At 37.7% G+C, this 16,501-nt stretch overlaps 1 protein-coding gene across 16 annotated transcripts in view; it reads right to left on the bottom strand.

The window, feature by feature from the left end:
* The window catches only part of ZBTB20 (zinc finger and BTB domain containing 20), a 475,348-nt gene that overhangs the window by 253,324 nt on the left and 205,523 nt on the right, over window positions 1-16,501 (bottom strand). For 2 of the 16 annotated variants that reach the window (XM_051779643.1, XM_051779651.1), the window contains one exon: window positions 4,812-4,875. The exons of 13 other annotated variants lie outside the window; for them this stretch is intronic. The gene's annotated coding sequence lies outside the window, so the exon portion shown is untranslated. Of the gene's footprint in view, window positions 1-4,811; window positions 4,876-10,652; window positions 14,838-16,501 lie in introns of those variants that run through there. One more of the 16 variants, XM_051779653.1, reaches the window with a different exon arrangement.

The following is a 16,501-nucleotide window of genomic DNA, read 5'->3' as shown; positions in this document are numbered from 1 at the left end:
GCTAAGACAGGTTCTGATCAACTGTTACAGAGACAGAAAGTCCCATTATAACATCAACACAAGAAGACTTCAGCATAGTTTTAGGGTCATAGAGTCATAGAATCATTAAGGTTGGAAAAGATCTCCAAGATTATTGAGTCCAACCTTTGACTGAACAGCACCTTGTCAACTAAACCATAGCACTAAGTGCCATGGCCAGTCATTTCTTGAACACTTCCAGGGATGGTGACTCCACCACCTCCCTGGGTAGTCTGTTCTAATGCTTAACCACCCTTTCAAGGAAGAAATTCTTCCTGATGTCCAAACTGAACTTCCCCAGGCACAGCTTGAGGCCATTTCCTCTTGTCCTGCCTGACAGGTCCTCACACATTTTAAAATTTTGGTCGATTCAACAGATTCAGTAGAATTCTGATGAAGCACTCCCTTCAGCATGACCTAGAAGAGCCCAAACACAACCGTATATTCTTGCTTTATAGGATAGCTAGACTTTGAAATTTGCTTTTGTTTCACAGTTGAATTAAACACTACGTTGCAAAGTTACCCATGAAACAAAAATAAAAAATCATTTCAATCAATTGAATGCTGTTTTGACAAAATAATTTTGTTTTGATTGCTAGTTTCAGCTTTGATTTAAATTTTATATTAGAATATAAAATACATTTTTGAAATAAAAGTTTGAAACAAATGCATTTCTGTTCCACAAATTCCAAAAGCTTTATCTTGAAATATGAATAATAAAAATAAATAAGAGTCCTGGAAGTATTCTTCTTTTAATGAACCAGTATTTTTTTAGTGCTTCTAGTCCCGACCTTCAGTACACTTTAGTAAGCCTCAGAAGAAGCTTATAATACCTCTGCCATACTATCAATATATCAGTGACAATCTAATTATTATTAATAACCCATGTGTTATGCTGTTCTTGTCCAAAAACTGGTGAAGCTAAGAGGTTTTTTCAGAAAGTCAGTTATGTAATGACTAACACACATCTTGTTGGGTCAAGTACCATTAATTAGTACTGCCATTTGGGCAAATATCAAAACCAGTTTTGAGCAGGATAGAGCAGCAGACTGAAACTCACAGAGAGTCCTACAGAAGACTCTGGAGTGAGGAGAAGTGAGGGGAACACTAGTTGTTTCTGCTCTGTCCTTTAACCTTAACCTTAACTTAGAGAAAAATGTAAGAGCAGTCGTGATTAATAAGATATTAAATATCTAAAATTCCTTTTTCTTTAACCATTTGCTTCCTCTGCTAAGAAGGCTCTTGATCACTGCTCATACATTTCCAAATTACTAAAACGCGAAATACCATGAAGTCATGTGAAGCTTGACTGAAGCTATGAGACAAATCCTGGCCTAAACAGAGAAGAACTGAGGGATTTCACCTAGATCAGGTAGCAGCAGGAGTGCCGACATCTGAAACTATTTATTTAGGAAGATCATAAGGAGAGCTGAAGTAGTGTGTGTCCTTTAAGCATGACACTCATCATGCCCAGTCGTGCTTGGCTGTTTCAGCACTGAGATGCTTATGAGAAGTGGTCGTCTCCCATGTCATTTGGTGAAGGGTTTTTTGTAATGTCAGAATCTCAGTAAGAACCAAATAATTTTTGTTTCTTATACAGCAAATTTCTGAATGCAATGCTTGGAGCAGAAGTCCAAGAATTCAAACAGTTGTACTACTTAGTCCCCCATGAAAGCACATTCTAACAGGAACTTGAACCTATCAGAACATCAGATGCCACGATTCACAAGGCTGAGATGGGCAAAGTCTTTGGGAGAACTGTTGGGATTATCTCATCTGTCGGATTTTTGAAGCATTAGATTTGGGGAGAGGTATTTGGGAAGAGAGAGAGTAGCTAAAATAAAAGGAGTTTGGATTGCATATCCTTATTAACATGAGGGAAATACAAAGGTTTGTTCAAAAGCCTGAACTACAGTTACCTCTAAGAGAGCTTTTCCTGCTGCACACCGAGCAGTCTGTTGAATTTGTGTTCTGCATACTGGAGCCATGTGCTGACACTTTGCACAATCTGAAAGGAGCTGAAAACTCTCTCCTTCACCTTGTGTGTGCCTTCATCTAAGGCTGTCTGTAACCCTTTCTAACAGTAAGATTTCACAGCCTAACTGCCTGAGGAAGATGACTGAATCCCTCACCCTTCACAAAATAAAAATACAGATTTAGAGATCAGAGAAAACAGAAAATACCCAAATGCATGTCCATGCCTCAGCATTCTCATGACTAGCAGTCAATGGTCCCCAGGCTTAGATCCATATCAGACAAAAAGTTTCCCTTTCCTAAACACAGTGCCTCTTCTGAATGCGGGACTTTCAATCCTTCTACCACCAGCTTCCCTCTCCCTTAGCTGGTCTTATTAAAACAAACAAATAAGAAACGCCCCCCTCTGCTAAGCATTTGTCCACCCTCCTCTCCTCATTTTCCTTATGTCTCCCAGGGTTTGGGTTTTTTAAGCCTCTGTACTAATACCTGCTCTCTTTGGTTTTTTGGTTTGGTTTTTTTTTTGTGTGTGTGTGTTTTTTTTCTTGCCTTTTCTTTCTGTTTGCTTAAAGCTCCAGCCTCTAAAAGCAAATTTGGAGAAAACTGGCTTTCTCTAGTTATCCCATTGTTCTTCTCAGGCAAGATCTATTTCAGATGTTTCTATTTCAAATATTTAATGACAGACCTATTCATACAAAGACATGCCAACACCACTCCCCTGTCTCTTTGGCATGATGCAGGGCACAGAAAAAGATTGTCACAAGATACAAGGACTCTGTTAGTCAATAAAATCAAGTTCTAACTCATAAACAGTACACAGCAGATTCCATACATTTACATGCTTCCCAGAAGCAAAAGCCTGAGAAAAAGCAGTTTCAAGGGAGACCCCATGGGACAGGCCCATCCATTTAGCAGTACCACAGTGGACCTTGGCTGGCTTCCCTTCCAACAGGACCTGTAGAGAAGCCAAAGACTGTATTGAGCCTTGGAGAGTTAACTTCCTTTTGGGGTCTTGTCTTCATTGCAACAGTTGTTTGTAAGTACAATGCTAATGTTGCCCCCAGCATGATTCCCATCCACAACAGAAGCCTCTTGCTCAAACTAAGTGCTATTTTAACTTGACTCTGGCCTAAAAACAGATTAGAAGTGGCAACCCATGTGCTGTAGTTATTAGTGTCAGTAACACAGTGGGAACTCATCAGTTCTCTGGTTATGTTTAAAGTGCTGATCTAAGATCCTGTCTTGTAACTGGGGTCTAGACTAAAAACACACAACCCTTATACCCAGTTATCTACAATAAACTCAAGTGGGTAGCAGGCGATGGTCTGACGTTAACAATTTGCTTCTCCTCTCAATCTCTACAGTGCATTGCTGACAAATAAATACTCTGAATTTGCAGAAGAAACTGCACGTGCACAGATAAGTTTAGGATAGAGAACCCTTACAAACATCAGCCTGTAACACTGCTGTAACAAACGGATTCAATGCATGTAAAAACAATACTTGTTTTAAGCATTTTTACCCAGTACCTCTGCCTACCCAGGCTATCGTTCGGAATGAGGAGGGTTTTTCTCAAGTACTTTGGAGTCACCATCTGTGAAACAGAGCACAGCTGCACCAATAATCAACATGAACACAGATTTTAGCTTTGTGAACTGCAGATCTTATCTATACAGTCAAAAGAATTTTAAGGCCCATGTGGCCTGTGAGAGCAAGCTAGGGTGTCCATACAGTCAGTCGCTGTGTGGCAAATCCAACCTCTTGCATATTGACTGTTACCTACATAATCCTTCTCTTCACTCTAATAAATCGGCACGAGATGAGCAAATCTGACTACAGGCAACTACTACAAACCACCACAGAAGTGGCCATATTGTCATCTAAACATCTCATGCTCGACTTTATTTACAGTCTCCAGGGCTGTAATCTCAGCTGGTAGTTTTAATTAGCAGTGAATGTACTTTCACAACAAATTGGACCTTCTCCTTCTTGGGCATCAGAGATCCCTTCCACAGATGACTGTGGATTATGAAGAGACAAAGTTTGGGGATGTTGGGCAGGCTGCTTTCTCCTATCACGTATCTGAAAAACTAGCATCACTCCTTGGCTCACAAGAGGACTTGGCAGGAAGTCAGACTATGACTATCCAGAAGACTCTTCCCTCAGCGTCAGAGTAGTAAGATACATCATGGAAACTTGTAACAAAGCATAAATAATTCTATTTAGAAGTCAATACAAAATTGTGGACTACAAGGCCAGCTGCAGGGGCTGGTTTTTGTTTATGAGTTTAAAGCCAAAACATGGATAACGTGGCAAGCATCATCAGAGAACGTAAATATCTACTCTTTTGCTGTTATTGCTAGCTTTGCTCATTCTGTAGCCACTAGTGAATGCCTTACTACAAAACTGCAAGTGCAGCAGCAGGGTTTTAACAGCTTTTTTCCTCTAGCTGCTCTGGGATTTTTCCTTTCTTGGCTGTAACCAGTTGCAACCAGTTGTGAATAAGTCGTTATCCCTCTGTGCAACTCACAGCAACTAAAAGAAACCAGTGTCATTATGCAAGTTTCAAAAAAGAAAAAAAAAAGTTTTGTTTTATGGTTAATTATCCATGGTCTATTTACAAAATAAATCAACCCATTGTGCACCACCAGGATTTGTGGCCTCATTTGAACTTTGCTTTTCATTAATCACTTCAAAAATAAAAGCTAACTGGTTTTTGTTTTTTCTCCTTTTTGGTTTATTACTTGCATCTGGCTATAAATTGTAAAAACGGGGAGAGAACAAAGTATGGATTATTAACCCTCAGTTTCATGACTTACATGATCTCAGTCTTGTCTTTCTCCAAGTGCCTAAACAGATGCACAGTCCAAAAATTCCAACATTCTGTAAGAAATGTAATCACAAGAAGATTGAAATATTTTTTAAACTCAAACTTTGAGTTACTAAAAGGCAAAAAGCTTGCCTTAAGAAACAAAAAGGTGGGCAAACATTTACAAACATATTTAAGCTACTGAAGGAGGCCAATAAAATTACTCATGTAGATATCTAAGTAATACACAAATGTTTGTGAGCTCTAAGTGCAAGACTGTTTTGTTTAGAGAAAACCTACTTGCAGGCAGTCTGGAGAAGGCAGAAAATGGATATCTGGTTTCTTTAGAGTGCTTACAATTTATACAAGACAACAGAAATGTTTTTTTCTGAAAATGTTTTAATTATATAAGAAGTTTAGATCTTGTCCCTATGAGATGACAGAGAACTACTGAATTTCTGAAAACTAGCCAATGGAGAGGCAAACGAAGGACATTTTTAGCTGCTCTGTTAAAAAACCTAAGTGTATTAACACTTATTTCACTTTGATAGGGAATAAAATACATATTTGCATAAAACTGAAATTCTCCTCTGCTTCAACTAAGAAAGCCGAACAATTTATTTATGTCCACTATGGACTCTTCAAGTAAAACTATAAAAAGTAAGAAAGGTTGAGAAACAAACATGATAAAAAAATATATAATGACAGGATATAAAAATGTCATCCCCCTTCTATTTTCCTTTTTTTTTAAATTTACCAGTTACTCTTAAGTGTCCTTTGCCTTTACTATGACAAACAGAAAGTCACGGCACTCCACTTAATCCTTAATGAAATGCTTTAGAAAAAGCTGTGCTGTCTGTAGGTCAAAAAATGTGGCTTTGCTGCACTCAAAACTACAACATTTTATTTCAAAACTCCTGAGCTGGATGCAAGTATAAGGAGACTGAACATAACCAAGAGGTATATTTTAAAAACTGAGATAAAGAGCTGAAGCTAAGAAATTAGATCATTAATACTACATATTATTACTAATAGGAGCTCAGGAAGGTAATTTTTGCTTGCCTGTTGGTGAGAAAAAGAATTGTAGAGATTTGAAAAGTTAAAAAAACCCACTGCCTCCTCCTCCACCTTGCAGATGGCTGAGATGCTTTAACTTTCATTTCCAAAAGTAAATTAGCTCCCACTTAAATGAAAGTAAAAATTAAAAGCTGCCTCCACCTGACTGCAAAGCACAGCGGCCAGGCTGGGAGAGGAATGGAGAGGCCTTCAGAGAAAATAAAAGCCTTTTTAAGCAACTCCTCATATGAACGCCTGCCCTTGCAGCAGCAAGCTGTGGCCCTACAGCCGCTTTCCATTATAAATGCTAAATTGGGAAATGTTTAACATTCTTTGTTTAATCTTTGCAGTATAAAGAAAAAACAGCTGATTCTCAGAAACATGACAGCCCGAGCAACCATTAGTGATCTGCCTCTCCCTTCCTCAAAGCAGAACAGGCCATTTCCAGCCTCAGTGGTGACTGACACTTTATAATCAGAAATGTATATTTAGATGGTTCCTAGAAGACGAGACTGAAACTTTGCCATTTTTTTTGTTCCAGTCGTGTAAGGGGCCTAAGGCAACCAGAATATTTAATAAAAACTGTGAGCAGAAAAAGAGTTTAAGAAACATATGCAGTGGAAACTACAGGCAAAGGTGGTTTCAGATTCTTTCTGGATTGTTTTCTGTTAATATCTTTCCACAGTCTTTCCATGAAGAAGAACATTATTATTTATTTTGATTTAAAACATTAGCAATTGAGTGTATTTTTCTCTTGTTCACAGCACAGTCCATCTATTCTGCTGCAACCAGTCACATATAAATCAGCACAAACTCGTGAGCGAGCAACCCTCTCTGTTGCTTAGACAAGCAAACTCTCCTTGTATCTTGTCTCTGCAAGAACTTCCCTAAAGGGGTGAGTTTCATCATGCATCCCAAAAGTCAAACTAGTTAGAGGCTTCTTCAGTTGAAATTATGAAATAATACCCCAAATCGAGTCCCCACAGAAACTGAACTAACTGAAATAGTTAGGTTTTTTACAAGATTTTGCCCTGGAGCACACTTTCCGGATCATCAAGTCTAGTTCATTGCTCTCTTCTGCTACAGATATTAAAGGTCACATCCTAAAGAGTTGTTTTTAAGGCTCTGCATCAACAAGGTGAAGAGACCTTATCCATCTTTTCCACCCTGGCCACCAGCATTCAGCAGCGATGAGACCAGACATTCAGGAAACAAACCCGTGAGCAAATGAGGATGTACTCCTTCCCCAGAGGGGTTCTGACAGGCAGCACGGTACATCCTCTGTGGGGCTCACGCTGATGAAGGCACTCAGTCCAGAGTTCTCGCTGCATTTTGTGACAACAGGAAAACATTAACCACTGTACAGAAGAAAAAGTAAGGAACATCGAGGTGTTGACCCTGCTCTGAGCACTGCACACAGCCTGACAACTCCTCTACACCACTGGAGTTCAGTCACCCTGCAGGTGTCATGGCCCACTTGCACACATCAGGTTTAACAGCAACGGCAAGAATATACAGGTTCTCTGATGGGAGAAATGAACCATCTGCTTTGTTTGCTGTGAACATGGAAGATAATAACTTTGAAAAGGAGGACTGCAGGAACATTCAGTGCAGCTAGGTCTGATACTTTTGTTACAACTATTATAAAAATATTGCTTTTTGCGCCATTTCCTAGGGACTTCTGCAAGGCAAAAAGACCAGTGAAACTACTGAAGGCACTAGCAATGAATTACTGATAGTGAAGGACACAAAATTGTCATAAACTTCAACCAAAGTGTGAGAGTTGCAAAAAACGACAGTTCTGAGGAAGGGAGGGAGGGAGGAAACCTTGCAGAATAATTGCTAGATAAAAAGCCTACCGTAGCTAATTCAGCACATTGCTGGATACAGAAAAATCATTTAGCTAGCTATTTTTCAAATATACCCCAAGTGTGTGTCAGGGAAGAAAAATAATGAAATTTTAAAATAAAAATTAATGTAGAGCTCCTTTCATTTATGTTGTTGTTTTTGAATCTTTAGTGTTCATATTTAACCTTTTCCCTAAAATAACAAACTTGAATTTAAAAAAAACTAAGGCACAGATCTTTATAGAGGCAGGACTCAAACAGCTTATGTTGAAAAATAAAATAGCAGTCTTTTTAAGTTGTGAAGACTTATTCATTAAAACTGAATATTAACATCTCATTTCAGAAACTGTTCAAACCATCCCTTTTGCCTATTTTGCCTATGAATTTAGGAAGACAGAAGTTTCACAGGTTGCATGTCTAGCATCTGGTCAAGTCAAATCACCCTCTCCTCCATAAATTAAAATTAGATTTCCATTCTGCAGAAAACACAAAATTCCCTCATTCTGGTCGCTGTTCAACTGTGTATATATAACCAGAGCTTGGCAGCAGGCATTTCTAAGGTTTTTTATCTTGTTTGATTTGTAAATACTCAGAAAATAATTAAATGTTTGTTTGACCATTAAGGAAGGCTAGTAGTCCACTTAAGCATACAAAGTAAAGCCGGGGACTGAAGACTGGAAGTTGGTAGCAACCTAGTGACATGCAGAGAACTGTCTAAGTAACTGAAAAGCATGCAGATGCCTTTAAGAGGGAAATTTGCTTGTCTACCATTAAAAGTTATCAGGTTTTGTACACCTATTCCAAATAGGTCTCCCATTGCAATCAGTGCAGATAAAAAACTTACAGACTAAGACTCTGAGCAGACAGGCAGAAAATAATTTTCATTCAAAGACAAATGATCACTCTTTTCATTAAGTTAAACACTGGACTCCTTATTGATCATGTTCTCTGTAAAGTTACACCATCTTCATCTTCTGAGCATTTTCTAAAGGGTTGACAGCTACGAAGAGCACTAGTATAAGAGATTTTAAGGAGGTTACTCTCTTCTACTGCCTGCAATTATGTTATAAACTGCTATTGGTATGTTGATTTAGCCCCACTTTACAATTACATAGATTTTCATGCCCCATAATTCCTATAGGACAGTATTCCAGCATTTAGTCCTCTGGTGACTAGGGCCATTTTCATTTATATGTGATCATCTATATTATATAGGGTTATTAAGACTTATATGTGGTTGGTGTCCAAAGTTTGGTCTTTGTGCAACACCAGCCTGAAGTTTAAATAATTTTTTAACTTCTACAAATTATTTCAACACCTCCTCCCTATGCATTTAAGTAGATTTTATAAACATTAATAACACAGCTTGAGAATATTTCTGCAGGGCACAATAAAGCAAGTATCTATGACTATAATCCCTAAGTGATTCTGTACTGAGAAACAAATGGAGGCAGAAGAAGTTTTCATTGCCCAGAGTCAAAGCAAGGGCTAGTTTCAGAATCAGGCAGCGAATCCAGGTGTTCCGATGCACTTTTGAATATATATGTACTCCCCAGCAATTTGGTGAAATATACTTACACAGCTTAAAATACACTTACAGAGCTTAAAATATTCCACTTCCTGTTTTCACAAAATCCCGTTTCATTTAAAGTTTGTCTCAGGGATCACTGTTGAAAGTTGTCAGCTTTAAATATTTTTTTCTATTATGCCCTGAAGTGGGCATAATTCACATGCAGATTCATTTTATGGCTCTTTTCCAGTGCCAGAAAAACACTTTAAAATAACTGAGGATCGAGCCCTATAACTTTATAATTGACCTAATAGACTCCTGACATCATATCAACAGAATTAGCAGCATTACACTAGGGAAGAATCTGTCCAAGAATGTGCACACAGACAAGAACGATTTGTAAAGGGCAAAAGAAAACAAACCCCGACACAATGCTCACAACCACAAACAGGTCAGATCCTCAGAGGATACAACTAGGAATAAATTGCTTGCAATAACTACAGGAATAATTTCTTCCTGTAGGGTAGGAATGAACAGGAAAAAAAGTATGAACTTTTCTTTAGTACTGACCCTTTTGTTCCTTTTTTTGAAGCCCACAAATCCCTCATTTACTTATTTATTTGTTTAAAAAATTATTTTAGCAGGGCTATATGTATTTTTGCTTGCTAAAATATCCCAAACAATCCTAATCAGAAGAATCTTTGGACCTTTATGGACATCAGTCACTTAAAATAGAAATTAATAAAGTTCAGCACAACCTAAAATTTCACTATTCTTCTGCACTTGCTGCTGTTACACAGAAACCAAACTGACACTTGCATTAAGGTCAGGAGAGGAAAGAGAAAAAGCTTTCATTGTATACATCCAAAAGCTGGAGGGAGGGGGAGAAGAGAGAGGAGGAGAGAGGCAGAAACACTGTGTAGAAGCCAGGGATGTTCCAGAGCACACTGTGACAAGAAAATACTCAATAAGAATTCCTCCAGCCAAAACCAGATCTTAAATAGATCCATTGTCTTCCAGCCTGAAGCCCTTAAAAAGGCTCAAAATTAAAGTCTGTGCTGTGGGCACCCAGTTGTTCTTTCCTTTCATCAGGATTTGCAGGTTTTAATACAATCTGTCGTCAGGAAAAACAGTAGAGCTGTACAGTCCAGAGAGGTAACAAAAGCGAAAGGCAGGCGAGAGTTACATAACTGGCTTTTTACATAAATATTACATTGAGAGATATTTTGCTCTTCAGAAAGGAAAAAAGATTAAAAAAAAAAAAAGGCACAAACCACGTCGAGCATTCAATCCAACCTCGCTTACTCCTCGTCCCTCTTTCACTTTGCAACATGTATCGAATAGTTGAAGCGAGGTGTTTCTTTTTCTTGTTTTCACTAAGACTAAAGAAATAACCAATTCAGACTTAAACACTTCGTAATAGATCGTCTTATATTACCTGAAAAGTGCACCACATCATGGAAGCTGGAAAAAAGTCTTATTTTCAAGCACAAGGAAGACTGCCTTGCTTATCTGCAGCACGGGGCAATTAGAAATGACCATGGATGTTAAACGAACTCGCCTCTGTACAGTCTGAGAAAAGGGAAAAAAAACCTGCAAGTCTCCCCATCTGTTATTTCCCTTTTTTTTTTTTTTTCCTCTTTTGGCTGTAGAAAAGCAAAATTATGCAAGAGCTTTTGAATGTAAAGCCTGTGTGTGCTTTTTCCCTTTTTGTCTCTGTGTACACGGTATGTGATATTGCGTAACTGAGTACAGAGTGGGTGGTTAGCATTTACTATTGATTTACACTACTCCTTATATTGAATGCAGAGCTGCAAGAGGGAGATACACGCAAAGAAATGTGTGTGTGTGTGAGGGGGGGTGAGATGGATGCAGATTTAAGGTATGTGCCATGGAAAGAGGGAAGCAAAGCATGTAGAAACAGAACTATGCTTTTCTGAACTAAACATGCTTTTCCCAACCTTTTCAGTTTTGTGTCCTTTGGTGGAAGAGCGGATGCCTAACAAAACCCACAAACCTCTCCATCCAAAAGTAAGGTTTCCCTCCTACACCCGTGCCCAAATCCTATTAGAAACTACAAAAAACTACCAATTAATGCTTTTGTGACATTTTGTGCTAGGTATAAAGATGCCTAACAAGGTCTTATTGATCATGAGGGTCATTAAGGTTACTAAGAGACGTCTTTAGTAATACTATATATGAACTTTTTACTTATCCCTTCAGGACTTACTGGCTTGTAGGCGCACAGAAATCATAGACACTATGCATAGTATGCAATACAAAGCCCTGCATTTATTGAGATGATGGATGACATTGAAATATGGGAATTAGAGACTGGAAACAAAGAAAGTTTAACTTATTTTGTTCACTCATTAATATATCTATGTGTTCTCTCTTTTCCACAAGCACACACCCAGAATCACCAGTTTAGACAGACAGGTCTCTAGCTCATTAATGAGAATAGTTTTGAGTCAATAAGGAGAAATCCTCTCATTCCCCTCACGTTGCTGAATCCTTTGCCTCCAAAGTGAGACATGGCTACCCAAACTCTTCCTGCTCCCACTTGACACTAGATCCTACAAAGCAAGGAAAGGCCACTAGGCTGGCACAACACTGGACTTCTGGGCAGCCATTTATTTATTCATATTGGGTTGGGGATTTTTCTGATAATGTCAGTGGGATTCTAAAGTCTGTTAATATGGTTTCTAAAGGATGTTGAAAGACTGAAGACTAAAAGGAAGTTTATTACAAGCCACAGCAGACACTGAGCCTAGTATCAGAAACTAAACTGAGTGTGCTGATTAAAAAAAAAAAAAAAACAAATATCAATGCTCTTAAAACTTCTTTTGCATTATCTTTACTGGAAGACACCCATTCCCCATATTAATTTATTCAAATCATTTTTAATGGGCAACATGTTTTTTCTTTGAAGATCTTACATCAGGCATTTTTACAGGTCCTAAAATAGCACAGTGTGCAAACAAAAAACTCCACGTTATAAGAAAGGCAAACCCTATTTTAAGGAAATTACACAGATATCCAATGTTTCTGACTATTCTATTTATTTTTTTTCTTTTTCCCAGATCCACATCTACTAACATTAACTAGGGTACTACCAGGCAGCATGCAGTTGGGATCTCCGTCACGATGTTAGGAAAATAAAACATAAATTCAGCGTCTTGCACATGCTTATTCATTTTGTTTGCACATAAATAGCATTGCATTGAAATTACCCAGCAAATTTTACAGAAAAAGTCATGTGATTTGTCTTAAAATGAAAGTGAACCTTAAAGAAAAAGAGAAAGGCCTTCATTATGAGGGATCTAGGCATGCAACCTGTATTAGGCACTTACAGATGGGGCCAACTCAAAATGTGCTCAGGTACCTTTTTTTGCTCACTGTAGGAGTGGTGGGGGAAAGAAATGAGACACAGAAGACAAACTCTACTTCAGTGTCTTGCAGTCACTAGAGATGATCAGACTTTGAGTGATGCTATGGGGAGTGTTTCATGAAGACTGGACCATAGGACCAGCGTACCAAACAATGAAAACTCGCACTGTTCTGAAAAGACTGCACATTAAGAGGAACATATTTTTCAGCACTTAAAGTTAGTCTGCATTTTTATTATATCCTCACCTTATGAGATGCAGCATAAAATCTTAAAATGTTTTAGAGTCTTATAGGATGTTATATAAAAGAGATATGGAGAGAAACTAAAGAAATACCAGCTAAGGGAAAGCAAGCTCGGATATTTGTAAGGGTGGCTCCAATGCTGCTATACTTGCTTTATCACTGTCCAGAGCGCACATATTTTTAAGCACTTGTTTGCATGTCAGATTATAAGTAACTATCTGTGGACTGTACATATCAGGTTCAACCAGAGATTTGAAACCCCTAAAAATATGGGGAGACAAATTAGGGAGTTCAGTTCTGATATATTTGTACTTGAGGGCTATCAAGCGAAGCTGACAAAAGTTTCCATTATAATCCATCTGCCTTCAATCGCTCAAAAATGTTGGAAACTTCACTATGTAAATTTTCTATTCTTAATGTTTACCTAATCTTAAATTTCATGAAAACTTGAATAAATAAAAGTTCATCTGTTTTACACAAAAGGGAATGAGGAAAAAAAAGTAAAAAAAAAGAACATCCAGAGATTTAAGAGAAAGAGGGAAAAAAGAAATTAAGCTATAGCACAAAGCATTAACAACTGAAAATATGAAGGGACTCATAGCCTATAAAGTCAATACTGGCTAGATTCACGTTTCAAGAAAAAGTTTTCTACTATGATAAATACTGAAGTTTTTAAAAGTCCACACAGCTACAACACCCTACCAAACCTTTTATGAAGTGCAGCTTGGATATACATTTAGGTCAGAAAATCCTAAAAAAACCCTGCTATGTATGTGCTAAATAACCTGCTGTATTTGTATCTAATTGTATATTACATTCTTTAATGTATCTGATACATGTTCTCCATACAAGAGAACACACCTACAAAGTAACATTATTTTTTGCTACATTAGACAGCTGGTTTGGTTAGGTTTTTTTAGGTTTTTTTGATTAGTGAAGCACATTAATATTAGGTGCCATTTGCATGTATCAAGGATTCTACAGTTCTGTATTTGCAGAAAAACTATGTGACTTCTCATTAAAGACTGTATCATAAGGGAGAGACTAAGCTTATAAACAAGTTATTACTCTAGGATTTCATATTTTACATGTAAGCTTAATGTTTCTCAATATAGGTTCTGTCTTTTTAATGACTGTAGGAGGAGATAAGCACAGTGCTAGGTTGCCATGGGCTTTTAATGGTAAAATGAATAATAAAAAAATATTAAAATGATAGAGACAAAACCTAAATATAAGCATACTAGAGACGCTGGCCAACTGTCCTTGCTAGTTAAAGAATCAATAAACCTTTGCAGACCTTGTGCAACATGACTGTACTTGCAATAAAAGTAATTCACAACAAATATGCTTTTCTTGGCAATTTACCTTTACTTTTCTCCTGCTGACTTCTCTTTCACATGAACCTTTTGGACTCAGTGTTTTGGAATGACCATGACACAGCAGAAGTTGCTAAACTTTCCCCACCCTTCAGCTAACCTATTAAACATGTGTAATGGTGTTATTTCTTAATGGTTCCTACAGACTGACGTATTTCCAAGACGGTTTTAGACAAAATGAATGGCAGTAAAATTGGCAGGGACTCAGAAAGCAAAGTCCAAGGAGACTAGCAAAGAACTCAGTCAGAAAAAATGGTCTCTGGATATTTTTGACATGTCTGCCAGAACCAAAAGAGTAGAGGTTATGTCAGTGTTTCCATAATAAACATCAGTTTTCAGGATTATAACTCAGCTGCAACGATCTGATCCAGAGTCAAATCAACACGTGCATAGTTTTAGATCAAGAGCAATTTTTTTCTTTAAATGTATATTTCCCCTACTGCAAAAACAATCTAATGTTATAATTTAATCTGGTAATGAATTACTAATTCATCAGAATTAGGGAGAGAAAGCAGAAAACAAAATTCAGAATTCAGAAAGTGAATGCTTTCTGGGATTGCATAACTTCCCTTCCAGATATTCCCTATGAGATTTTGAAAAGACCATATTTCTAAAGTAATTGGTGGCTCAGTATAATCCCTGTCCAACAAACCTTAATAGTTGTTTTGGTCCCTAAAAGCAAAACCTTGTTTTGAAGCAAGTGTGACTTCTGTAATGTGCAGTGAACTCAGGAAAAGACTAGGAGGGATTCAGAAGAATTTACTGGATAGGCCAGTTAATTTTTGAAGTACGGTAATTTATCACATTAATTCATCATATTTTTCTTAATATCGCTCTTAAAACACACAGGTTTTTCTCCTGAGGAAATCTGAATAACTTGAGGATATTCAGGCAACAGGTAGATGGCACATCTGAGGCGTCCCTGAAGTGCAGAGGGCAAGGTGCTCCTGTGAGGTGTGAGGGCTGTGCCCAGGGCTGAGAGCAGCCTCCAGTCCAGAGGTGAGAGCAGCTGCTGCCACCACAGCCACCATGAGCAGCAAGCAGCACCTGAATAAAGTCCGGGTCCTGGTTTTATAGAACTTTTTCACTAGCCCACTGACCAGAGAAAGTGCCAGCACCTCCTGTATCAGTCAGGGATTTTCCATAGCTTCTTATTCATACACATATGACTTCAAACTCCTCCTTGTGTTTAATTCAAGTATCTCAAGAGATACAGTAAAAACAAGCACCTTCACAGGATACTTCACGTGACTCAAAGACCAAATTTTCAGGAAGCACCAAGGTGATAGGAAACTGGGGTGTAAACCAAACAATATGTTAAAATGTGCTTGGAAGCGCTTATTTTCAGGTAGCAAAATAAGACAACTGAGTAAAAAATGGCTTGTGCCAAACCCAGTAATGAGTTCAGAAGCGAACTCCAGATGTTCTGGGCTGCCTTTTCCCTTTTAATCTGCAGAGGAAAATTATTTTAGACTACATTCTTTAAGAAAACCTGCATTATATGAGTTAAATACCACAGCAAGCCTTTTACCACTTGACATCTTAATTTTCTGTCTTTGGTTATGTTTTGTCATGTTGAGTATTGCTGGTCTGAGTATGAATATATACATGTTTACCTTTCTTCTGCTTTGCTATAAGTTCCTCAGAATACTGAAAATTGGCCATACTCATCAGTTGATGGCATATTTTGAATACAAATAAATTAAAAACAAGTGAATTGTTTGTAACACAACACAAAGCATCAGCAATAGTATTTCCTACTGTTATCCCTTCATTTTTTTCTCAAGACTATCAGAGCACTTTGTAAAATGAGATGTACTCTTACTGAATACCTTGCTCCGTGAGTAGCTCCGGTGGAATCATGAGACTGATTAAAAAAACAGGGTATTATTCAATTACCTAACTCTTTGGCATAATTACCAACAATTCTACTCACAAACAGGAAAATAAATAGATAGATTTTAAATAATTTGTGCAAGATCTCACTCTAGGCAAGTGGTCAAGCTGGAAGTAGAACGCCAAACTCTACTGCTTGTCTCTTGATGTAAACATCTCATACTACCTGTATTATATTAAAAAAAAAAAACCAAACCAAAAAACATAGCACTGATAATTTTCAGGCATTTTCCAACAACCTTGATCTGTCTAAACATCCTTATCCAAATGCTACAAAATAGGAAAAAATTGACTTCTCAGGCCCTTCTGAATAGCTGTAAAGTTTTCTTTGTATCTAGTAAGGTTAAGACCTTTTAGACTTTAACTACCTACATAACAGCTA

The sequence above is a fragment of the Manacus candei genome, unplaced genomic scaffold (assembly GCF_025592945.1).
Source record: "Manacus candei isolate 608988 ecotype Guabito, Panama unplaced genomic scaffold, ASM2559294v1 h1tg000014l, whole genome shotgun sequence".
Lineage (NCBI taxonomy): Eukaryota > Metazoa > Chordata > Aves > Passeriformes > Pipridae > Manacus > Manacus candei.
The sequence above is the reverse complement of the archived record's forward strand: the minus strand, read 5'-3'. Positions and strand labels throughout refer to the sequence as shown.